A 25,757-nucleotide genomic window follows, 5' to 3' on the forward strand; every position below is an offset into this window, starting at 1 on the left:
GCTACAGAATTTGTGCCTGGATGAATGGGGATATCTGACTTATTTTTTTTAAATCAGGTTTTACTGTTTTAGGAGTACTACACACAGTGTTGAGTACATTGTAGTGCTTAAAGAGCACAGGCTCTGGTTTGAGACTGCCTGGATTCAAGTTCCAGACTTTCCACTCACTAACCAATTAGACCTTGGCTAACACAGGGTAGTACACTACCCTAATTTGCTTATCTATAATGTATACTAACTACTTCCCTATATAAATTGATGCAAATAAAGTATTTAGAACTTGACTGGCACATAGTATTCAGGAATATTTCTGAATATTTATATTTTTGCTTATTTGTATTAGTTGTCATAACTTTTAATTGATAAATTTTTTGAAGCAATGATTTCATCTGGCTGTACTCTATTGATTAAATTAGGGATTGCATTTAACCTTTATTTCTTGCTTATGCAAAATTAGAAAAGTTATCACTGACATACTAAGAAACTATAATTTTTTATGTACCACAAAAAAAAATAATAAAAAACACAAAAAAACATACCCCACCTTATCCCACCTCTACAAGATGCTTATGTCAGTTTAAAATTTCCAGATAACAGTTGTAGTGTTAAGCCCTACTTAATACTAGCTAACATTTTCGAAGTGTTTTATAGTTTACAGAATACTGTCACATATTTTACCTCCTTTAATTTTCAGGACAGCTCTGGGCACTACTGAATACTATTATTCACATTTTACAGCAGAGAAAACGAAGTTCAGGGTTGCCCATGATCCATGTAGTCATGTAGCTAGCTTGAGACTTTAACCACTGCATTCTAATTCTACTTGGCCTTTCTATTGAAAAAACTATATCAGAACAATAGAGAGAATAAGAAAATGTGTCCTATTCCTGTTACCTATATCAGTTCTGTATCTGAAATCAGCTGATGGTCTTCTGGGAGCTCTCTTGTAAGTAGCGGTCTTTCTCTTGCTGCTTTTACCTTGCTGCAGTTTAAATTGTGATATGTCTTGGTGTGAGTCTCTTTCTGTTCATCTTGTTTGAGATTCTTTGTGCTTCCTGGACTTGTGTCTTTTTCCTTCACTGGGTTAGGGAACTTTTTGTTAACTACTTTTTCAAATACATCCTTGACTTCTTGCCCTCTCTTTTCCTTTGTTACCCATATGATGCAGATGTTATTGTTTTTCGTGTTATCTGAAAGTTTCCTTAAACTAGCCTCATTTTTAAAAAAAAGTTCTGTTTTTATTTTAATGTTTTGTGTGATTGGGTATTTTGTGCAACCTTGTCTTCCAATTTGCTGATTTGATCCTCTGCTTCATCCAACCTACTATCTTTTTCTTCTGGTGTATTCTTCATTTCTAGCTGGTCCTTTTTATATTTTCTATGTCTTTATTCATGCTGTGTAGTTTTTACTTTATTTCTTGAGCATTTTTATAACCATTCTTTTGAACTATATATGTGATTAATTGCTTGCCTCCATTTCATTTTCGGGAGATTTCTCCTGTTCTTACATTTGGGACATATTCTTTGTCTCCCCATTTGAGCTTCCTGTTTATATTTGTTTTCATGTACTAGGTAGATCTGTGACTTCCAGTCTTGCTGCGGTGACTTTGTGTAGTAGATGTCCTGGAGGACCCAGTAACACAGTCTCCTTGATCACCTAAGCTGGTTTCTCCAGGAGTGTCACCTATGTGGTTTGTGGGCCTTCCTGTTGTAGTCTAGTCTTCATTGCATGGCCAGTTCATTTGTTTTTTGTTTTTTTTTTTTAAGATTTTATTTATTCATTATAGAGAGGGGGGAGAGAGAGAGAGAGAGAGAGAGAGAGAGAGAGAGAGAGAGAGAGAGAAGGGGGAGGAGCAGAAAGCATCAACTCCCATATGTGCCTTGACCAGGCAAGCTCAGGGTTTTGAACCGGCAACCTCAGCGTTTCCAGGTTGGCCAGTTCATTTGTGTGGTTGACTATCGGGCTCACTGACTGAGGATCTACCCTGCCCAGTGTACAAGCTACTGTCCTGATGAAGCGGAGATCTAGTGCCTGCGATCTCCATTTGGAATGGCACTTTTGAAGCTTATTGGATCCTGCTCTGATGTTGTCTGAAGCTGGGTGTGTTGGTTCTAAGGCCTCTTGGAAGAGACTCTGGTGCCGTCCAAAATCAGAGGATGCCTGTGACTGGCTTTGGGCACCCTGTTTGGAGCTACAAAGCAACCCACAGTTTGTGGCTGCCTCTTATGGGCATAGGTGTGTGAGGGCAGGACCAAAGTATATATGTGCCAAGGCTGGCATTTGCCAGCGCCAAGCCTGAGGACACATCAGCAAAAGTCCCAAGTCACCGAAATCCACCTCTACTTTCCTCCACATGAGTGCTACCTATTAGCTAAATCACTTAAATAGCCTCTGACAGTACTCGAATTACATGAGATAGGTTCTCAATGAATCACATGTAAGGGCAAGTGTTATTCACTAGATTGATACAGGTTCCCACTTGTTGCCAGGCTGGTTCTGAGTCCGCTCCGCAAATGTCTTAGGGTATACCTATGTGCTACATGCTGGGTTCTCACGTATCTTTTTGGTGGAGCAGGGTTTTAGGGAATCATGAGGGTAGTGCAACAGAGCTTATGAGACCAAATCAGACTAAGATTTGGCCATGTGAAGGGAGGACACTGCATTGGTTGGGCTGCGAGGGAAAATGGCTTCAGTCCTAGAACCACAGAACTCTGTTTCGGATCCTGCTAGGAGCCTGATCTCAGTAGAGCAGGGTTGCCTGGATTGGTAGATTGGAGCTAGCGGAATTCCTGTAAGAGGAAGTTCTTGGTCAGGCTTGCGGGAACATAGGAAGGGAGTGTTGTTCCAGAGCCTCACAACTCGGTCTGTCCCAAATTTTGCTCCGACCTCCACAAGGTGAAGCCAGCAGGGGTTGGGAGGGTAGAGCTAGTTAATCTCCAGTACTGGGGAGGCATCATCAGTCAGGTTCACAGGGAAGGGTGTTTGTGTTGGGGGGGAGATTGTTCCCATCCCAAAGCCAAAAAGCTCAGTCACTGACACCACATGAGTTTGCCCAGACCTCTACACCCCCGCCCAGGAGCTGACTCCTCAGCAGGACAAGTGCTCCACAGGGACAACAGGAAGTCTGGAGGTGAGACTGTTGCATTCTCCCAGGCAGATGTCCTATAGAGCAGTGGTCCTCAACCTCTTTTGGGCCACAGACCGGTTTAATGTCAGAAAATATTTTCATGAACCGGCCTTTAGGGTGGGACGGATAAATGCACAAAATAAAATTATGCGACCATCGTAAAAACTGGTATTTTTAAATATAATTGTCGAACTTACAAGAAAAGCATCAAGAGTGAGTCTTAGACGGATGTAACAGAGGGAATCTGGCCATTTTTAAAAAATAAAACATCGTTCAGACTTAACTATAAATAAAACGGAAATAATGTAAGTTATTTATTCTTTCTCTGCGGACCAGTACCAAATGGCCCATGGACCGGTACCGGTCCGCGGCCCGGGGGTTGGGGACCACTGCTATAGAGGGAACTGCTCTAACCAAGAAGGATGGCATCTGTACTGTGGGAGAGTGTCTCATCACAGGAATTCTGGTGGCTCCTTTTAAACCTTTCCTTAGAGCCATAAACCCAAGACTCTCCTCATGTTACTCTAGTCCACTCAGCCATCCCTCTGCAGGAGCCCAGGGTGAGTGACTACCAACGATATTTTGAACATTGACCCTTTAAGAGGGCAATGTGTCTCTAGCAGACTCTTGTCTCTTCCTGGTGGACAGAATCCTGCTGATTTTCAGAGCCACATGTTATGTGGACATCTCTTCCAGGCTCTGGTGCTCTGGGATAGGAAGCCCGCCTTGGGGTTGAGACCCCAGGCTTCTCAGGAGTAATCCTTGCAGCTTGTATATCCCTCCAGAATCTCAGCAGCTGCCCGTGGGTGTGGCCCCAGCCCTTTTTCATCTGCCCTCCCTTCCACACTTAACATGGCTTCTTCTGTGAATTCTTGGTTATAAGACCTGTTCAGTCCATCTTTAGTTGGTTGTTCAGGTTGATTGCTCTTATAATTTATTTTTAGGTGAGAGATGGGACCCCAACCAGGATCCACCAGGCAACTCCATCAGAGGCCAATGCTCATGTATTGAGTTATTTTTAGCACCTGAGGCTGACATATTCGGACTAACCGAGCTATCTTCAGCACCTGGGGCCAATGTTTGACCAGTCAAGCCACTGACCGGGAGGGGAAAAGGGAGAGAAGGAGGAAAGGGAGTAGGGGGAAGCAGGTAATTGCTTCTCCTGTGTGCCCTGACAGGGAATAGAACCTGGGTAACCCATAAGCCAGGCCAATGCTCTATCCACTGAGCAACCGGCCAGGGCCATTTGCTCTATAATTTTGTTGTAATTTTAGTTTGGTTCTGGGACGAAGTGAGTGTAACATCCATCTACTCTGTCGCCATCTTGGATCCTGTCTTAAATGATACTATTTGAAAGGAAGTATTTGTAAATATAATTTTAGGGGTAGTAGATGATGGGTAATTATTGATTGGTAGGTATATAGGGAATATTACAACACTAAGTGAATTTCTTGGATTTGAAAATAAATAGGGCACCTCTTAATTATGAAAACTAATTATTTTGAGTGAATGAAATAAGAAAATGAATGAAGATATGAAGAAAATATCTGAATACTAACATAGTTGGAATAAAGTCTGGGTTCATGATTTATATAAATAGAAATTGACATATAGCCATGGTAGATTTTACAGAAAAATCCTAAATCAGAAGTATCGCCTAGGAAATGTTACAGAAACATTGTAAGGAAGTAGGAGGTCTATCTCTTAATAAGGACACATTATAAATTTGAACTTTTTATTTTATTATTGTCATTAGAAACAAAGAATTCTAAGGAAACCTCATGAAGGCAGGTATTTGCTAAATTTATAGTCAGCCTTTCAAAGTCACCTTTGGGACTGGCAGTGAACTTCACTGGTAACTAAGACCATTTTGAACTCTAATATATATGAGAAGTTAACTTTATGCCAAGTACTTTCATATTTTAGAAATCCTTGAGGATTTTATGTAAATACACCTATAATATATTATTATACCATTCTGAAAAAACCCCATGTTGCCAATTAGTTCTTCTATATTATTTGAGTTAAAGCTATGCAAATAAAATATAGTCATTCTAAAATTTATGTTTGAATATTAGTGAAAGAATAGTATTAACATTTGCAGTATTATATTAGTGAATAAAGGAGAGACTGACTAATCCTGTGAAACTATACCATGTATTGTGCTATGGTATATAAAAATTAACAGGTTGGGATGATATTTGGTTCTACTTTTGATGTTTCTTTTCTTCCTCATAAGCCAGCCTATTTTCTAGGCTTTCTTTTGTTGTTGTTGTTCATTATATTGTAAAGTGTCATTCTATCTCTTTCATATCCTGTACTTACAGAGTTGGCTAGTTGGCTATTAACTCTGTAAGTACATCTCATCTTAACTAATTTTTTACTCTTTGTTCCATTATTTTAGAATATTAGACAATCCTGATTCTCTCATACACAATTTTAGCTGTGCTACCCCACTTTGTCATCTGAAACTTTGATGACTGATTTATACGAATTCATTAAATATATGATAAAAACTATAAGTCATGTGACTAGACACCTGACTCTAAATAGATTTTATTTGGATCTAGGATTAAACCAGCTCTAAATCCATTTCATAATGTTTTGGTCAAGTCCATTTTTCTCTTAAAAATGTCTCTTGGTCATTTACACATCTTTATTACATCAAGTTTCATAATATTGATGCTGTTTTCTTAATTGTTATCATGGTAATACAGCCAAACAAAGAAATAGGTTTGGGTTAGCTTAATTTATTCTTAATTCAATAACTCCTAATATATAACACTTTCTATTCTAAGCTCTCAAAAATTTTCTGGTGAATAATCAATTCTTTTGAAGATCAACATAACTAAATTTATTAACAAAATTAAAATAGTATTCCAAGTTCTCTGTATTCTATTACATCTCTTTTTCAGTAAATTTCTCTAAGATCATCCATGGGTTCTTTGATCATATCAACAAATTATTTGGTGCAGTGCTTGTTTAGTTAGTGCATTTGTTTTGAACATATTTCTAATAAGGTAAGAGTTCTTTGGCATACTTTTCAATACATTGTGTACCCAATATCTTTTTTTTTTTTTTTGTATTTTTCTGAAGCTGGAAACGGGGAGAGACAGTCAGACAGACTCCCGCATGCGCCCGACCGGGATCCACCTGGCACGCCCACCAGGGGCGACGCTCTGCCCACCAGGGGGCGATGCTCTGCCCCTCCGGGGCGTCGCTCTGCCCCGACCAGAGCCACTCCAGCGCCTGGGGCAGAGGCCAAGGAGCCATCCCCAGCGCCCCGGCCATCTTTGCTCCAATGGAGCCTTGGCTGCGGGAGGGGAAGAGAGAGACAGAGAGGAAGGAGGGGGGGCTGGAGAAGCAAATGGGCACTTCTCCTATGTGCCCTGGCCGGGAATCGAACCCGGGTCCCCCGCACGCCAGGCCGACGCTCTACCGCTGAGCCAACCGGCCAGGGCCCCAATATCTTTTTAAATCACCTTGCAAATATACTCCATTCATAACATTAATGAGCAAATGAGGATTTATCAACTCAAGTCTGTGACTGTCAGCTAAAGAAAAGAAATTATAGACTGTTTCCTGAAGATAGACTGTGAAACTCTAGTTTCTTATTTGTTTCACTAGTGAGAATACTTTGAGAATCTTCAAGCAGAAAGATATAAATATTTTATATTCTAATAGACTTGCTTAAAATTTAGCCATAATAAAGAAAATAATTGGGAAATACTGCTGTCACTATTACTTTCACTCATATTCTCTAGACTTGTACACATAATCATAACACTGGGGAACAAAATTTTTGTTGCATCCACAAAAACACCTGTTCTTACCTAATTCGAGTGTGCTGATCTCAAATCTGACACTAGTTTTTCTTTTATGCTACAGTTTTTTTTTCAATTCAAGATTTTAGGTTTTCATCTTATTGTAAAATTTTCAACATTTAGTTTAACATAATGAAGAAGAATGTCTTCTTGGGCATCATCTTTATGAAAATATAATTTATATAATGCAGTAAATACACTAAAAGATATGATTGCATCAGAATTTGTCTACAATTTCTAAGTAGAACATATTAAAACACTTATTTTAATCATGAAATTTGCACAAAAATTATTTAAAAGTTTCTTGCTCCAGCAGTAGTCTGCTCATCACTAACAGCTCCAAGATTTTCGGGAATCTTATCAAGGTGACTGTGCAGAAAGTGAATCTTAATGCTCACATTACACCCAATGTTGCGGAAAGCTAACAGCATCCTTTGAACCAGAAGTTCATAGTTTTCTGCTTTTTTCTTGCCAAGGAAGTTCTTTGTAACTGCCACAAAAGACTGCCATGCTGCTTTCTCCTCCTTATTCATCTTCCTGGCAAATTCTTCATCACGTATGAGGTCCATCTAATACACCTGCTTTTATTTTCTCAAAAGACAAGGCAGGAAAAGCAGAAATAATATGTTGAAAGCATTCACTTTCTCTATTCAAAGCCTGAAGAAACTGCTTCATTAAGCCAAGTTTGATGTGAAGTGGGTGAAGAATGATCCTGTCTCGATTAAGTACAGGTTCATTCACAATATTTTGCATCCCTCCTTCCAGAGCTTCACTTTTCGGCCACTGCTTCTGTGTCCAGTGTTTCTCCTGAGCTCGGCTGTCCCACAAACACAGAAAGCAAGGATACTCGTGAAACCTCTCTGTTGTCCTAGCAGGAAATTTACCATTTTAAGATCCACACAAATGATCCAGTTATGCTCCTCATACTTCAGAGAGTCGAGGAAAATTTTTATGTCATTCTTACTAAGTTATTCAATTCAGGTTGGCTAAACTGCTGAGGGGTTAATGATTGCTTGGCATCAGAAGAAAACCCTTCAGATTCTACAACCATTTCCTCATGCATCTTATCAAAATATACTTGATTACCATGTTCACTTTCTTCGTCCTTAGGAGAAATAAAACCATTGAAAACTGGAACCGGGGGTGTCTCAGAATATGAGATAGGTCGTATTGCTGAAGGAATATTAGGATGCACTTTGTATGGATAAGACAGAAATAACAGTCACTGCTGGTCCTTAGGTGCATGCCAAACCATGGGAATACCAAAAGGCATTCCTTTGCATTTTCCTTTTGTCCAATCATGAAGCATTTCCTCACAATATGAGGAGCCCAATCTTTTTTTTTAATTATTTTAATTTATTTATTCATTTTAGAGGAGAGAGAGAGAGAGAGAAGGGGGGAGGAGCAAGAAGCATCAACTCCCATATGTGCCTTGGCCAGGGTTTTGAACCGGCAACCTCAGCATTCCAGGTCGATGCTTGATCCACTGCATCACCACAGGTCAGGCCAGAGGAGCCCAATTCTTGTCTTGATCGCCAAGGGAAACTTGAAAATAGGCAATATATGCACATGTCACAAATGATGAAATATTGTGCCTTTGACGTTGAAGTATGTAACAGCCACATATATAACAGAAAGTGTCAGGACTGTTCTTACATTTACGCCTACTCGAAGAAGCCATGATTCAATCTTAAAACAAAATAAGAAGGTGTTTTTATCAGATAATAATTTTTTACATTTAAAAACAACTACAATTATGTAAAAGTGATGTTTGTAAAACATTAATTGCCTTGTGGTTATGTTCAATCCAAGAGTCCTTGCCCTTTAACTACAATTTAAAAACCAATGCATGCCATTAACTGTAACAAAAAGAAATTAAAATTGCATAAAAACTAGAGCATGCACCCAAAAACGGATTTCAGATTGGAATCAGTGATGCAGAAATATATAGAAACAGTTGTAAAACCTCATGCAACAGAAAAATAAAAAAAAATTGTCCCCCAGTGTAATATTTGTATAACTAGAAAAAAGATGAGTTTAAAGATTGCTCCATATAATCACTTGATAATGTAAATTGCTTGTTTATTAATTAAAATTTTTTCATTTTTAGAAAGCATAAATTCATACTAAATAATTTAATAATTAGATAACTTAGCTTTTGCTCCTTTTGTAAGCCCCTTCTTTCTCTTGGAAATGTTAAATACATGATAAATATTTTATTATTAATTTATCACTTGGACTAGAAATAACAAATTATTTTCTTCAACTCAAGAAATTATTATAAGGCCCATTAGTTTAAACTGAAGTCTCTGTATCCTTGATGTATTTCTGGGTTTTATAGTACTGAGTAAGTAAAACCACTGGAGTCAGTCTGAAAGCAGGCCAGTTAGCTTCTTTCTTATCTGCTATATAGTACAAATAATAAGCAGGTGTTATTTATAGATTCAAAGCATGTTAATTAAGTTACCACATTTGTGCCTGAAGAAATCCATATAGCTAGTTAGCATTATCCCCTGTGGAGGAAACATATTCACTGAATTATTTGACTTCTCCAAGGATACATAGATTGTAAGTAGTATACCAGAATTTGAATATTGTGACATGAAAATTATGTTCTTTATACAGGATTATTATTCTACATTTTCCTTGATCATGGAACCCTAATGACAGCCAACTGTCTTTCAGATGTGCCCCATTTATCATAGAATGGATAGGGCCAGATTAAAAAATCTCTTTCAGTGGAGATATAATTGAGAGGTAATATATTACCATTTGTAAATCAGTTATGCTACTAAATGCATATAAAACTTAGTATAAAATTGAAGATGGAACCCTGGATATTACAAAGGGGCAAACCAGAGAAAAGAATCTAAGGGAGATTAAAGGACATTTGAGAAAAGTGAAGTCATACAAGCTCGTGGAATAAAATTCCAAGAATGAGCAAGATTGTGATACTAATAGCTTCTAATCTATAATAATCATTTACTCTGTGTATGATACTGCTTTGCATGCATTAACTGAATTGACTCCCTTCAATGACTTTACTTTTCAGAAAAATAAAGTATTGAAACTTAATTTGCCTAAAGGCACCTAGTGGTAGGTTGCACAGTTAAACTTACACATCCGGGCAGGCTAAATATAATATAAAGCCTGTACTTTTCAGCAGCATGCTATACTGCCATTCTGAACTGTCTCTTTAACAGAAAAGTCAGGTGCATTAATAACTGAAATCATATATTGGACCTAGTAAGTAAAAAATTAATTGAGGGTCTTTTTGAGGAAAATTTCAAAGAACATGTAGGCATGACACCTGATTGTCCTTGGTTAGAGAGTAAAAATTGTGAGGAAATAGAAATACTGAGAAAAAAAAGCAAGTTTCTGGTCAAAAGAGCATGTGAGAATGAGTGATAGCTATAGTGGGATGCAGGGGCTTAGATAGAGTCTTTCTCTCTCTTTTACAAGGAGGATAACTTGAACCTGTTTTTAGCCTAAAGAGTAAAGATGCAGAACAGAAAAAGAAAAAAGTGATTAAGTTCCTAAAGGAAATGAAGGGAATAAAGGATATTTTTATTTACTCAGCTTTCATGAATTAAAATCCTGTCGTGTGCCAAGACCTGTGGCTAAGTACATGGAGGTGAGGAAACAGAAGCTGAAGTAGCCTTTAATGCTGAATTGAATTAACAGAGATCCTGGCTTGGACAGAAGAGATGCTTCCTCTAAACAGCTTGGTGAAGGAGGCAGGCCAAGTATTAATTTCTCTGTTTTATAAATGAAATAGCTTTAGATTTACCCATCCTTTTCCCTGTCCCTCTCAGTTCAGATAAAAGAGAGATGATGTTCAAATCAGAGCTGTGACTAATGCTCTAAGTGTCAGGTGTGTTTTTTATAATCAATAAGGATGCTAGTTTAGATTAAAAAAAAAATGAAGGTCATATTGCTGAATCAGTATCTCTCCAAATGGAACCTTGACGTGTTTAACTAGCTCCTCAGGTGATTCCTCTGTGCTCTGAGGATGAGATCCCCTCCCCTAAGTCACTGGTCATGGATATCAGCATTTGGTCTCAGCCTGATGACAGCCGTTTATATCCCCTTCCCTGTGTTATTCTCAAAGTGACTGTTACCCTTGGAGAATCGCGGTAAAAACTTAGACATTTAATTTAATCAAGACATGTAAATTTTACTTCTTTTTACATTCCTATTTTCTGGCCTGTTTCACATTTTTGTAGATCTCAATTGAGTTCTAAGTAATTAATTTTACTTCTTTCCAGTGAGCTCCCAAGATGTGTCTATTCAGCACTGAGCAGTAAATGGTTCAACATGAGCTGTTCCTTATGTAAACATACAAAAGGCTTGACCCAGACTAAATCAATTTAAAAAGGAAAACATTAAAGCTATGTTTCCTGTTATATACTTAAAGTCTTCTTTGGTTCCTTATGATTATGTTATTGACCAACGATTGCAGACTTTAGTTTATCCTCCTACACCACCTGCTGAACGATTCATATGGTATGGGAGATGAGTTTCGGAAGGGCAAAGCAATTACAATTATAACTCCTACATTTTAGCCAGTAAAGCAGCTTTTTGTGTTAAGTGTAAGGAAGTCATGGGCATCTTGACTCACCCCCTTTCCTGATTTGAATTGCTGGAAGATTTTAAAGACTGCAGTGAGGAGGGAGAGCAAAGTCCATGGAGCTTTTAGAACTATGTGAATTGAGACAAAATTTGATTCCTAACTTATGACACCAGACATTTCTAGGAAAAATTTAATTAGGAAATGAAACAACATAAAAGCATAAAGCTTTTCTTACTAAGATATTTTCATTGTGCTTTTTAAGGAGGACATTGTTAATATTAGGATTTTGGTTCTAACTGAAGTCATAAAATTTTTTGCTATGGTGAATTCCCTGATAAAGTACCATTCTATTAGAATTCTTTGCTGTAATGATTTTGTAGCTATTTCTTGTGCTTTCAGAATGTAGTGTGCTAAATCAGATCTGTTCAATAAAGTCTACTTTCATTTTTGGCATTGTAGTCAGATTGTTTTTTACTTTTGACAAGCTATTTTTAAGTTACAAAGTTTTTTGCTTGCAAAAAAAAAAGCATTTTAAAAGTTGTAAAATGATTTCCAGCTTTTGCAAAAATAAAAATAAACTACTTTCAAATCTATGTCTGTAACCATTCATGTATTTATACCTTAAAAATAACTCTAGTGTACCATGAGATATGAAATATATCTTTTAGAAGACATCTTGCTTTAATAGTACTTAATAAAAGTTAATGTATGCTATTTGAATGAAAACATTCTGAGTATGTTTTTTTAATTTAAAAACACTTGTATTGAAAAATAAAAGTGCTTGGAATATTCTATTTTACAATAACTGTCATTGTTTTTAAGTATGCATAAAACAAAATGAGCATATCTTTAAAACTAAAGATCGCTTAATATTTCAAGTTGGGAAAAGTTCAAGTACTTTTTGGATAATGAAATGAATCAGTGTACAATGTTATGTTTTCTGACTTTAAAAAATTGAATTATAAGTCATAGGAATAATTAGATTTTATTTTCAAGTCTGAAAAAAGTTATATATATATTTTTATCAGAGAAAAATCAAACCAAATTTGTAAGTTTTGTAATATTAGCTAATTCTTTAAAATATAATCTTTGTATTAACCTAAACTAATAATCTAAATAGCCTACCTTTATTATTTATAATATTAATTTATATTTCCTACTTGGGAAACTGCAAAGGAAATACACTGATGTTTCCTAGATTTGCTGTCTCAGGAGGCTAAAATAATTGTTGAAGAAAGTGTTTTTTTAAAGATGCCAGTATGTTTTTAATTGACCTAAATTTTCTGTGATAAACTGTTTCTTGTTTCAGAAAGTAAGTGGTTTTTTGCATACTAGCCAGCATGATTTTTTTAAGGGGGTGAGGGATAGGAACAGAGAGAGAGTAGAAGCATCAACTCAGTTGTGGTACCTTAGTTGTTCATTGTTTGTTTTCTCATATGTGCCTTGACCTGGGGTGGCAGGACTCCAGCTGAGCCAGTAATCCCTTGCTCAAGCCAACGACCTTGGGCTGAAGCTAGTGACCACTGTGCTCAAGCTGGTGAGCCCGAGCCCACGCTCAAGCCGGGGAGTTATAGGTTTTGAACCAGGGTCCTCAGCATTCCAGGTCAGCACTCTAGCTTTATCCATTGGCCACCACCTGGTAAGGCCTAACCAGCATGATCTTAAAAACCTTTTAAGTGACACCTTATCTGTTTTAGAGTAACAATAAATAATGATGAAAACTTTTTAAAAATAAAGACGTGGCGATATAAGCATGATATTTGGAGAAATGGAGGTAAAAATAGAATCCAGCTAAAAGTGTTAGAAGTAGTTGCCTGTAGAAAACAGGAAACGAAAGGGAAGGCATATGGTATTTCTGATCGTTATATCAGTGTTCTAGAACAATATGATTCTTTAAACCATATGGCTGCATAACTTTTAGAAAAGTTAATGAAATAACAAATGCTTATTATGTCATTATTGAAATGATAGAAAACAGAACCTTGAATTTTTTTTAAAAATACCTTTTTAAATTGATAAAAGCAGATCGTTAGATGTGGGTAGAATTCATTGAGTTTGGGTAATTAAATTGAAGGTCATTGGTGCTCTCTTTGCTCAGAGTTTTGTTTTTTCAGAATTCTCATGTTTGGGGATATAGCTCAATGGTAGAGCACTTGACTGCAGAATCCTAATATGTGTTTTAACAGGGTGAAATCACTCACCCTTCACTTTCTAGTCATTTCACTTCTGTTTAACATTTTATACAGACTCTGAGAAGAGAAAGTAGGATGATTTATTTAAACTCTTACTGAGGTCTTTATGATGTGGCAAGTTCTCACTTAATTTTCGTAATTAAGAAAAAACTTAGACCTTTCTTTACTCTTGACTACTGAGCTACCACCTAATTTCTGTACCATTTTTGGCAGAAGAGAAAATGCTGATTTGCTAAAGAAGCCTGGGCCAGAAGCCTCACCCCAAGGGCAGGCAGATCCTGGTGGAGACTCTGAGTCTTTGTAAAGAAGACCTGTCTGGCTTGAACCTCACTAGCCTGAGGGCTTTGTTTCCTGTCAGCCTCTCTCCATGCCAACCATTCAAAACCTCCTGAAAGCTTCTGGGAGTGCTGCTTTTTTACACCTCTGGGCCTTTGAACCTGTTATTTCCTCAGCCTGAATACTTTCTTCATTGTATAAAATAAGGTTGAATTTCTTTAAATATAGTGTGTCTGAAAAGTCATGGTGCACTTTTGACCAGTCATAGGAAAGCAACAAAAGATGATAGAAATGTGAAATCACCAAATAAAAGGAAAACTCTCCCAGTTTCATACCTATACAGTGCAGTTCGATGTGGGCTCATGCACAGATTTTTTAGGGCTCCTTAGGTAGCCATCCCGTATAGTCTCTACAGACTCCTCACTGACTGATGGCCTACCAGAACAGGGTTTCTCCACCAAACTGCTGGTTTCCTTCAACTGCTTATCCCGCCGAGTAATGTTTTTCCTATGTGGTGGCGCTTCGTTATAAACGCGCCGATATTCACATTGCACTTTGGTCATGGATTCGAATTTAGCGAGCCACAGAACACACTTAACTTTCTTCCTACAGAAACTGGGAGGGTTTTCCTTTTATTTGGTGCAGATTTCACATTTCTATCATCTTTTGTTGCTTTCCTGTGACCGGTCAAAAGTGCACCATGACTTTACGAACACACTGTATTGTTTCCTCTTTCTCTGTCTCCCCAGATCTGGGTCAGTTGTCTCCTCCGTAATTTAGTTTCATTCCAAACCTAACATTTTATAGCACCCTCAGTTTTGTCATTGGCTCTAAGCTGTATGAGGGCAGGGACCCTTGACCCAGTATCCCTAGGTCCTGTTCTAGGGCCAGTCTAGCATGAAGTGCCCACTAAATACCTTTGAGTGAATGAATGCAGTTAGCTCATTGGAGAGGTGGCTATTTAAATAGGATATATTTCTTTCTTTTATTTTTTATTTTTGAATTAAGGTTGATATTTAATATTATTTTGTATATGTTTCATATGTATAGTGTGGCAGTTAGGCAATCATATAATTTACAAAGTGATTCCCCCAATATTTTGAACGCCTACCGGGCAGTATACATAGTTAATATTATTGACTATATTTAATATTTGTGACTCCCGGTTTATATTTCTTAATCTCTTTACCTTTTTCAGCAAGCCCCCCAACACCCCCAGCAACCATCAGTTTGTTCTATGTATCTATGACTCTTATTTGTTTTGTTTATTCAATTATTTTGTTTAGATTCTGCATATAAGTGAAATCAAATAGTCTTTTTTTTTTTTTTTTTGGCTGATTTATTTTACTTAGCCTAATAATATTTTCTAGGTTCATCCACATTGTTGTAAATGCTTTTTTTTGGGGGGGGGGAGGGCCAAGTAGTACTCATTCTTTTTTATGGCTAAATAATATTTCATTGTATACATGTCCCACTGCTTTTCTATCCACTCGTCTGTTGATGGACACTTGGGTTGCTCTGTATTTTGGTTATTGTAAATAATGCTGCAGTGAACATAAAAGTACATATCTCTTTTCAAATTCCTGTTTTGGGCTTCTCTAGCTATGCACTCAGAAGTGGAATTTCTGGGTCATTAAGCAGTTCCATCTTTAACTTTTGGAAGAAACTCCATACTGTTATCCATACTGTATGCATGAAATTGCATTCCCACCAACAGTGCACAATGGTTCCCTTTACTCCACATCCTTGCTATCACCTGTTCGTTGATTTACTGATGATAGCTATTCTAACAGGTGAAAGGTGATATCTCATTGTGGTTTTAATTTGCATTTCTCTGATGATTAGTGAGTTTGAGAATCTTTTCATATGCCTACTAGCCATCTGTATGTCCTCTTGGAAAAGTGTCCATTTAGGTCCTCTGCCCATTTTAAATTTGGTAAGGTGCTGAGTTGTATGAGTTCTTTATGTATTTTGGATGTGAACATTGGGGAATGTCATCTCCCTTTCAGTAGGGTGCCTTTTTGTTTTGTTGATGCTTTCTTTTTTGTAGTTGTTTTAATTTTATTTATAAAATTAAATTTAATGGGGTAACATTGATCCGTAAGAATACATAGGTTTCAGGTAAACATCTCTATAGCATTTGAACTGTTGATTGTGTGTGTGACCATTACCCAAAGTCAAATCATTGCCCATGACTGTATATTGTTCTTCCTTACTCCCTTCCCCTACTTCCTCCTCCTCAACCCTAACCACTTCACTTTTATCTATGTCCATGGGTCTTATAACCCACTTATGTGTGAAATCATATAGTTCTTAGCTTTTATTGACTTACTTATTTCATTCAGTATCATTTTCTCAAGGTCCATTCATGTTGTTAATACATCATCACTTCTTACGGCTGAGTAGTATCCCATTGTATATATGTGCCACATCTCCCCCCCTCCCTTCTTTTCCAAGTGAGAGGAGGGGAGATAGACAGACTCCCGCATGCACCCTGATCCGGATTCACCCAGAAATCCTCATTTGGAGACAATGCTCTGCTCATCTAGGGCCATGCTCACAACCAAACTATTTTTAGAGGCAAAGGCCCCACGGAGCCATCCTCAGCACCTAGGGTTGATGTGCTCAAACCAATTGAGCAATGGCTGCAGGAGGGGAAGAGAGATAGAGACACAAGAGAGAGAGAGAGAAAAGAGAGAGGGGTGGAGAAGTAGATAGTTACTTCTGTATGCCCTGACTGGGAATCAAACCTGGGACATCCACATGCTGGGCCAATGCTCTACCACTGAGCCTACCAGACAGGGCCTGTACCATATCTTCTTTATCCAGTCCTCTATCAAAGGACACTTTGGTTGTTTTCATGTCTTGGCTACTGTTAGTAATGCTGAGATGAACCTGGGGGTGGATATATTTTTATGTACCAATACTTTTGAGTTTTTTGGGTTGATACCCAGTAGAGGTATTGCTGGGTAATATGGTAGCTCTATTTTTTGTTTGTTTTTTGACAGAGACAAAGAGAAGGACAGGAACAAACAAGAAGGGAGAGAGATGAAAAGAATCAATTCTTCATTGTGGCACCATAGTTGTTCATTGATTGCTTTCTCATATGTGCCTTGGCTGGGGGGCTACAGTAGAGTGAGTGACCCCTTGCTCAAGCCAGTGACTTTGGGCTCAAGCTAGTGACCATGGGGTCATGTCTATGATCCCACTCTCAAGCCAGTGGCCACGTGCTCAAGCCGGTGAGCCCTGCTCAAGCTGGATGAGCCCCTGCTCAAGCCAGCTTCCTTGGCGTTTTGAACTTGAGTCTTTGTCCCAGTCCTATGCTCTACCCACTGCTCCACCGCCTGGTAAGGCTGGTAGCTCTATTCTTAATTTTTTGAAGAACCACCGTACTTTCTTCCGTAATGGCTGTACCAGTTTACATTCCCACCAGCAGTGAATGAGGGTTCCTTTTTCTCCACAGCCTCATCAACACTTGTTATTACCTGTCTTGTTGATAATAGTCTAACACCAGTCTAACAGGTGTGAGGTATCTCATTGTAATTTAGATTTGTGTTTCTCTAATAGGTAGTGAAGATGAGCATCTTTTTATATATCTGTTGGCCATTTGTATTTCTTCTTGGGAGAAGTGTCTGTTCAGGTCCTCTCTCCATTTTTTAATTGGATTGTTGCTGAGCTCTATGAGTACTTTATATGATATATTTTGTATATAAAGCCTTTATGGAAACTATTGTTTATAAATATCATCTCCCATTTGGCTGGCTTTCTTTTTGTCTTGTTGCTGGTTTCTTTTGTTTTGCAGAAGCTTTTTAGTTTGATATGGTCCCATTCATTTATTTTTACCTTTACTTCCCTTGCCTTTGGTGTCAAATTATAAAATGTTCTCTATAGCCAACGCCCTTAAGGTTAGTACCTACTTTTCTATGTAATTTATTGTCTCAGATTTTATATTTAGGTCTTTGATCCATTTTCAATTAATTTTTGTGCATGAGGACAAGGTGTACTCAAGATTTATTCTTTTGCCTGTGGTTTTCCAATTTTCCCAGCTCCATATGTTGAAGAGGCTTTTTTTTCTTCATTGTATATTTTTGGCTTCTTTGTCAAAGATTATTTGTCTGTATATATGTGGTTTTATTTCTGGGCGCTTGATTCTGTTCCATTGGTCTATTTGCCTGTTTTATTTCTCTTCCAATACCATGCTGTTTTAATTACCATGTATAAGATGCACCCTTTTTCAAAAAATTTGGTGACTAAAAACTAGGTGCATCTTATATAGTGGTTGTGGCATTTCAAATGCCATAGATGGGACTGAGGACAAGGCAATATATGAAGACAGTGATTTGTCATCAGACACAGATGAGGACAAGCTAATGGATGGGAGTTTTGACAGTGATGAGAAGTTGTGTGAATTTTATAATGAATAAAACTTGAGTTCAATAACTTTATGTAATACATTTTTTTTTCAAGTTTTGGGCCCCAAGATTAAGGTTCATCTTATATACAGGAGTGTCATATACATGGGGAAATATGGTATCATCGCTCTATAGTAATATAATTTGAAGTCAGGTAGTGTGATACCTCTGGCTTCATTTTCTTCCACAGTATTGCTTTGGCCATTTGGGGTTTTTTTTATAGTTCCATACAAACCTGGTGATTTTTTGTTCTAGTTCTTTGAAAATGACATTGTGATTTTGATTGGTATTGCATTAAATTTGTACATTGCTTTTGGTGATATGGCCATTTTAACTAGGTTGAATCTTCCAATCCATGAATATGGAATATTTTTGCATTTTTGTTGTATCTTTTTCAATTTCTTTCAGTAATGCTTTGTACTTTTCTGTACATAGATCCTTCACATTCTTTGTTAAATTTATTCCTAGGTATTTTATATTTGTTGTTGCAATTGTAAAAGGAATTGTTTTCTGAGGTTGTTTTCTGAAGTTTCATTGTTCACATGTAGGAAAACTGTAGACTTTGTATATTGATTTTGTATCTTGTGACTTTACTGTATTTGTTTATTGTTTCTAACATTTTTTGGTGGAGTCTTTGTAGTTTTCTATATACAAGATCATGTCATCTGCAAAAAATGGTATCTTCTTTCCCAGTATGGATGCATTTCATTTCCTTCTCTTGCCTGATTTGTCAGGCTACAGCTTCCAGAACTATGTTGAATAAGAGTGCCGAGCACGGGCAGCCTTGCCTTATTCCTGAGTTTGAAGGAAAGCTTTCATTTGTTCACTATTGAGTATGATATTGGCTGGTGGTTTATCATATATGGCCTTTATTATGTTGAGGTACTTTCCTTCTATACCCCTTTTAGAGAGTTTTAAACATAAATGAATGTTGAAAGTTATCGAATACCTTTACTGCATCTATTGATAGGATTATATTTTTGTCCTTTGTTTTGTTGATGTGGTATATTATGTTGATTGATTTACTTAAGTTGAACTATTCTTGTGCTTTTGGAATGAATCCCATTTGATTGTGATGGTTTATTTTTTAATGTATTGTATTAGATTTGCTAATATTTTCTTCAGCCTTTTACGTCTTTATTCATTAGAGATATTGGTCAGTTTTCTTTTTTTGTGTTGTCCTTGCCAGGTTTTGGTATGAGGGTTTATGTTGGCCACATAAAATGTGTTAGGGTATATTGCTTCTATTTTAGGAAGACCTTGAGAAGGATAGGTACCAAATCTTTTTTGATTGTTTGGTAGAATTCACTAGTATAACCATCTTGTACTGGACTTTTTTGGGGGGGAAATTTAGGTAATTGTTTCTATTGTATTTCCTCCCTGTTATGGGACTCAAGTCTAGGAAGATTGAATAGTTGTGGGACCTTATCCATTTCTTCTGAATTGTTGAATTTGGTAGCATTTATTCATATTATTTTCTTATGGTCCTTTGTATATCATTGATGTTTGTGTTAATTCCTTCTCTTTCATTTTGAATTTTGTTTATATGAGTCATTTCTTTTTTTTTCCTCAGTGAACCTTGCCAAGAGTCTGTCAATTTTATTGATCTTTTTAAAGAACCAGTTCTTTGTTGTATTAATTTTTTCTATAGCTTTTTTGTTTTATATTTCATTTAGTTCTGCTCTAATTTTTACTGTTTCCTTTCTTATGCTGACTTTGGTTTGCCTTTGTTCTTCTTTTTCTAGTACTTTAAGATATGATAGTAGGTTGTTTACTTGGTATCTCTCTTCTTTTGATGTAAGTGTGTAATGATATAAACTTCACTCTTATTGCTGCTTTCGCTGAATTCTGGAAGTTGTGCTATGTCGTGTTGTGGTCTTGTTTGTCTGTGTATGCCTTTTGATCTCTGCTTTTATTTCTTATTTGATCCAGTCATTTTTTAGAAGTACGTTGTTTAATTTCCACATTTATGTGGGTTTCTTTACATCCTTTGTGCAGTTGAATTCCGATTTCAAAGCTTTATGGTCAGAAAATATGCTTGGTATAATTCAATCTTTTTTTATTTGTTGAGGTTAGTTTTGTGACCCAACATATGGTCTATCCTTGAGAATGTTTCATGCACACTGGGAAAAAAATGTATAATCTGATGTTCTGAGATAAAATGTGCAAATATCTATTATGTTCATTTGGTCTAGCATGGCATTTAAGGCCAACATTTCTTTATTGATTTTCTGTTTGGATAATCTATTTAAAGCTGTCAGTGGTATTTTCAGGTCTCTAACTATTATTGCCTTTTTGTCTGTTTCTACTTTTACATCTGTTAGTAAATGCCGTGTATATTTTGGTGCTCTTTGATTTGAGCGTATATATTAAGTGTTACATCTCCTTGATACAATGTGCCCTTTATCATTATATGAAATATCCATCTTTGTCTTTGGTTACTGCTGTTGTCTTGAAGTTAGCATTGTCTGTTATTAGTATGGGTACACCTGCTTTTCTCTGGGAATTATATGCCTGCAGAATAATTTTCCAACCTTTGCTTTGAGTCTACTTTTATCTTTCCAGCATAGATTTGTCTCTTAAAGCCAGCATATGGTTGGGTTTTGCTTTTTGATCCATTCTGCTACTCTGTGCCTCTTTATTAGTGAGTTCAGTTAAAGTTAGGGTATTTTGACACTTGAGGATTTCCTATAGTTATTTTATGTTTTGCTTTCTGGTAGTTCTCTGTCTCCTTTGGTTCTTCTCTTTTTTGTTTCTGTCAGTTGTTTTTGTTTGATGGTATTCTATACTTAAAGAAGTTTCTTCTTTTTTAAGCTATATGTTTCAGTATTTTTTTGTGGGTGTTATTATTATGGTATTAAGAGAAAATTTTTTATACATACAAGAGTCTTTTCTCTTATGAGTGCTTCTGCACTCTGTATTCCTTTCCCACTGTAGACCTTTATCCTCTCCCATTTCAGTTCTGTTACAAATTATGATTGTTTGTCTTGTAACTTTGTTGGAGTTTTTACTTGTAGTTTTGTTTTGTTTTGTTATTTGTATCTGGTAGAATAACTCCCTTGAGTATTTCCTGCAGTGGGGTTTCCTAGTGATAAATTCTCTCATCATCTGTATGTCTGGAAAAGTTTTTATTTTTCCTTCATATCTGAAAGATAACTTTAATAGATATAGTATTTTTGGCTGGTAATTCCTCTCTTTCAGTACTTGGAATGTTTGGGTCCACCCTCTTCTGACTTATAGAGGTTCTGCTGAGAATCCAATGATCATCTAATGGGCCTTCTTTTATACGTTATATTCTTCTTTTCCCTAGCTGCCTTGGGGATTTTTTCTTTGTCTTTGATATTTGACTATTTTATTAGGATGTGCCTTGGAGAAGGTCTGTTTGGGTTGAAGTAATTCAGCGTTCTGTTTGCTTCTTGGATTCAAGGATCTAACTCTTTCCATAGTATTAGGAATTTCTCATCAATTATTTGTTTAAATAGGCTCTCCATTCCCTTCTGTGTCTCTTTTTCTGATATAACCATTATTCATATTAATGTTCTTTTGATAGAGTCAGACAGTTCTTGTAAAGCTCTATTATTTTATTTTTCATTTGTGGGTCTCTCTCTTATTCTCTCTGTAGCATCTCTAGTTGCCTGACGTCGATGTTACTGATTCTCTCCTCTCTCTGGACTATTCTGAGAGCTAAACTTGCTAGCTCATTTTTCAATTCATGTATTGAACTCTTCATCTTTGTTTTGTTCTTTTTTTAAAGTTTTAATCTCTTTGGTGAAGTACTCATTTTATTTATTAACCCTCTTAGTAGTGAGTTTTTTGTTAACCCTTTGAGTGAGGATATACATGAATGTTCAGACTACTCACAAAGGGTTAATTTGTTTTTTGAGCTTATTAAATTAGGTATCAGTTTTTTCTCACATCTCATTGAATATTTTCAGAACTTAAATTTTAAATTCTCTATCATTTAACTCCAAGGTTTCCATGTGACTGATATCACTTGTTGGAGATTTTTTATTTTCTTTCTGAGCTACATCTCTTTCTTGTGTAGCCATTGTATTTGTATTATTCTTTCTTGATGTCATTTGAGATTGATTTTATTAATATATCTAACAAAAACAACTAATAATAAATAAATAAAAATTTTATATATAGTGAAAAATAGAAAAACTTGAAGAAAAATGAAAAGTAAAAGAGAAAAACTATCAACAAATGAAGTGCAAATACCAAGAAAAATAATAAAATACAAAACACCCACAAAAGAATAAGAATAGAAAGATATTAATTAAAGGGAAGTGAAATTCAAAAGAAAAGTGAGATTTTAGTTTTGAGAGATTTTTCTGTTTTCTTCCAATAGGTGGCAGTGTATTACAAGTTTTAGCTCTGTGAACTTCTTGGGCTTACCTCCATTGAGATGTTGCTGTCACAGTGATGAAGGCAGAGCTGCAATTTTCATGATGGGTTACACTTGTTGTGAGGGCTTAACAGCTTTATCAATGGCTATCTCAGTCCTCCAGGTGCTCCTCTCCATGTCTCAACAGATCAGGGGACCAGGCACAGAACACCTCTGTTCTTCAGCAGAGAGAGTGGCTCTGAGAAACCAGCTGTTGGGTATGTCTCAGCCACTTTTCATATCCCGTGAGGTGAGGCAGGTGGGATCTGTGAGGCTTTGGGCCCTCATTCTGTTTTTCTATGTCTCTATGCTGATTGTGAGCTTCCTGCCAACTGAGGAAATGCTGGCCATGACCCTATGTTCTGCCACCACTTTGGTTTAGAATCTCCTCCACTGCCTCTCAATCTCACTGCTCCTCTGGCTAAAGGAGATCCAGTCACACTGGGTTTCTACTGGCAGAGAAATACCTGGACAGTCTGAGCTTCCTTCCTCTTCAGAGCCCCAGTGGACATAAATCCAGACAGTCCAGATTTGTCTCCTCTCCAGAGCCAGCCGTGAGTGCATCTTATCTTATGCTCCCCTTCTCAACCCTTACCAGCTTTAGTAGACTCCACACGTGGATCTTCTGAGGCATGCCTAAGAGCCCAGCTGGGGTTCTTTCACTGTGTTCAATTTGTTGAAATTTCAAGGGGAGAGATCAAGGGTTTCTCACATGCTGCCATTACTTTGACATCATCTGTAAACTCTTCTTGTTAATGCTTTCATTTGCTGTGCAAAAACTTTAGTGTAATGTAGTTCCATTTATGTATATTTTCTTTTGTTTCCTTTGCCTAAGGAGATGTAGGAAGGGTATAGTTATGAGTCTTGACTAAGATGAGGATTAGGGAAGAACTTGGTTGCTTTTTACCAGTTACTACATTACCAGCAGTTTTGAACTGTCAGAATATAGTTTCAAAATAATCATTTTAAAAAGGAGAAGCAACATTATATTTGGTGGATGATATGAAAGAACAACCTTTATGTTAATCTCATAGTGAAAATTTTAAGAAATATCTTCTAGGGACAGTGATAAGAAGGAGAGATTTATTTCCCCCACAATATTGTAAAACTTTTGTTACTATAAATCTTTCTAATATCCTCTTACTATCTGTTTAATCTCCACCACATCATAGTTTTGTTTCCTTTTTTATTGCAAATGTAGTTTATTTGGCTTTTCCTCTTTATCTCTTTATTCTCCTTGAATGTGGAGGTTCGTCTATTTTTGGCTTTGTTGATCTTCCCTGCCCCTTTTAAAGTTTGTATTAATTTGTGCTCTTATTTTATTCCCTGTAATTTTTATTTTGCCTTTTTATGTTTACCTCATTAATTTTGAACTTTTCTTTATTTGCTAAAAGAAATATTTTAGACAGTGAACTTCAAGTGCCACTTTATAACCTATAAGCTTTGACTCATAATATTTTGTTTTTAATTATTTCTTAATTTTATTATGATTTTTTTGACCAGTGTGTGACTAAGAAATGTGCTTTTAAATTTCAAACATAGGCAGTTTTTCAGGTTCTGTTTTTAAATAAATATCTAACTAATTGTATTATGCTCAGAGGTATAGTCCATACCATACTAAATGTGTTGAGGCTAACTTTATTGCCAATATGGTGATTTATTGGTTTTTATAGATGGTTCTATGTACTTGAGAAAAATGTACATTATCCACTTGTTGAATACCATGTTCAGTAACTGTCCATTGCATCAAAATTAGTATTTAAAATATATATATTCTTAGTGTTTTGTAATGTGCTAGTTACTCTACTTCTGAGTGAGGTAGGCTGAAATTTTCCTTAATGGTTGATATATTTTGAATTTCTCCTTTAACTCTGTCACTTTTTCATACACACACACATACACACACACACACATATAATTTTTCAAACACAGTTTGCATTCAGTACTTTTCTGCACCAGTTTCAGATGTACAGCAGAATGGCTTCTTTTATGTTTTCAGTTAATGTTAGTATAAATAAATTTTGAATTGTCTTAACTTTCAAGTGAATTGGGTATTTTATATTTAGGTAGTAACTCTATTTTTAATCATTTCTTTCTTAAAGTCTGTTTTGTCACATGTCAGTGTAACTACCAGCTTTCTTTGGCTTCTGTTTTCTCTTTCTGACTCTTAGTCTTCTTGTAAACTTAAGTTTTATGTATTGTCATAAATAACAATAAAACAATGATATTTTAAATCCAGTCTGACATTTTCATCATTTGATAGGACAGTTTAAATCATTTATGTTTACTGTGATTATAGTCAGATTTGGATTTATTTTTTATGAGATATTTGTCCATATTTTTCTGATTTTATTTTCTTTTTTTACATTCTAAATTTTACCTCAATTATTTGAAAGTCACATAGTTCATGTATGCTATTTTGGTTGTTACTCTGGCTATTTTAATGTGTACATAAAGAAAACCTGAAGTTAATATCTTTGTCTTTCCACATACGAGGACTTGATAGAACACTTGACCTTGAATTACATGATCCCTTAATTTATATATTGTCATTGTGCAATGTCTTACTTTAGCTTGGTTTCTACTTTCAATTTTACCATCATTTAATGTTTTCTTTTTTTAATGGAAATTTTGGGGTGACACTGGTTATACAGGTTTCTGGTGCCCGATTCTGTACACATCTCTGTACACTGTATTGTGTATTCCCACACCCAGCCCCTGAGTCAAGTGTCCGTCCATCATCATTTATCTTCCTATACCCTCCTCACTGCCCCCTCCCTTCCCCTGGCAGTCACCACACTGTTATCTGTGTCCATGAGTTTTTCTTTTTTTGCTCAAATGCTATGCTCTCCTCACTCAGCATTCACCCCACCCCACAGCTGTCAGCCTGCTCTCTATGTATGCATCGTTCTCTATTTTGCTTGTTAGTTCATTTGGTTCATTAGATTGCACATATGAGTGAAATC

The 25,757-nt window shown here is 36.4% G+C and overlaps 1 protein-coding gene across 4 annotated transcripts in view; it reads left to right on the forward strand.

Annotated features, from left to right (window-relative positions):
- The window catches only part of VPS13B (vacuolar protein sorting 13 homolog B), an 887,459-nt gene that overhangs the window by 524,311 nt on the left and 337,391 nt on the right, over positions 1-25,757 (forward strand). The gene's annotated exons all lie outside the window — the stretch shown is intronic.

Source organism: Saccopteryx leptura, chromosome 3, assembly GCF_036850995.1.
Source record: "Saccopteryx leptura isolate mSacLep1 chromosome 3, mSacLep1_pri_phased_curated, whole genome shotgun sequence".
NCBI classification, from domain to species: Eukaryota; Metazoa; Chordata; class Mammalia; order Chiroptera; family Emballonuridae; genus Saccopteryx; species Saccopteryx leptura.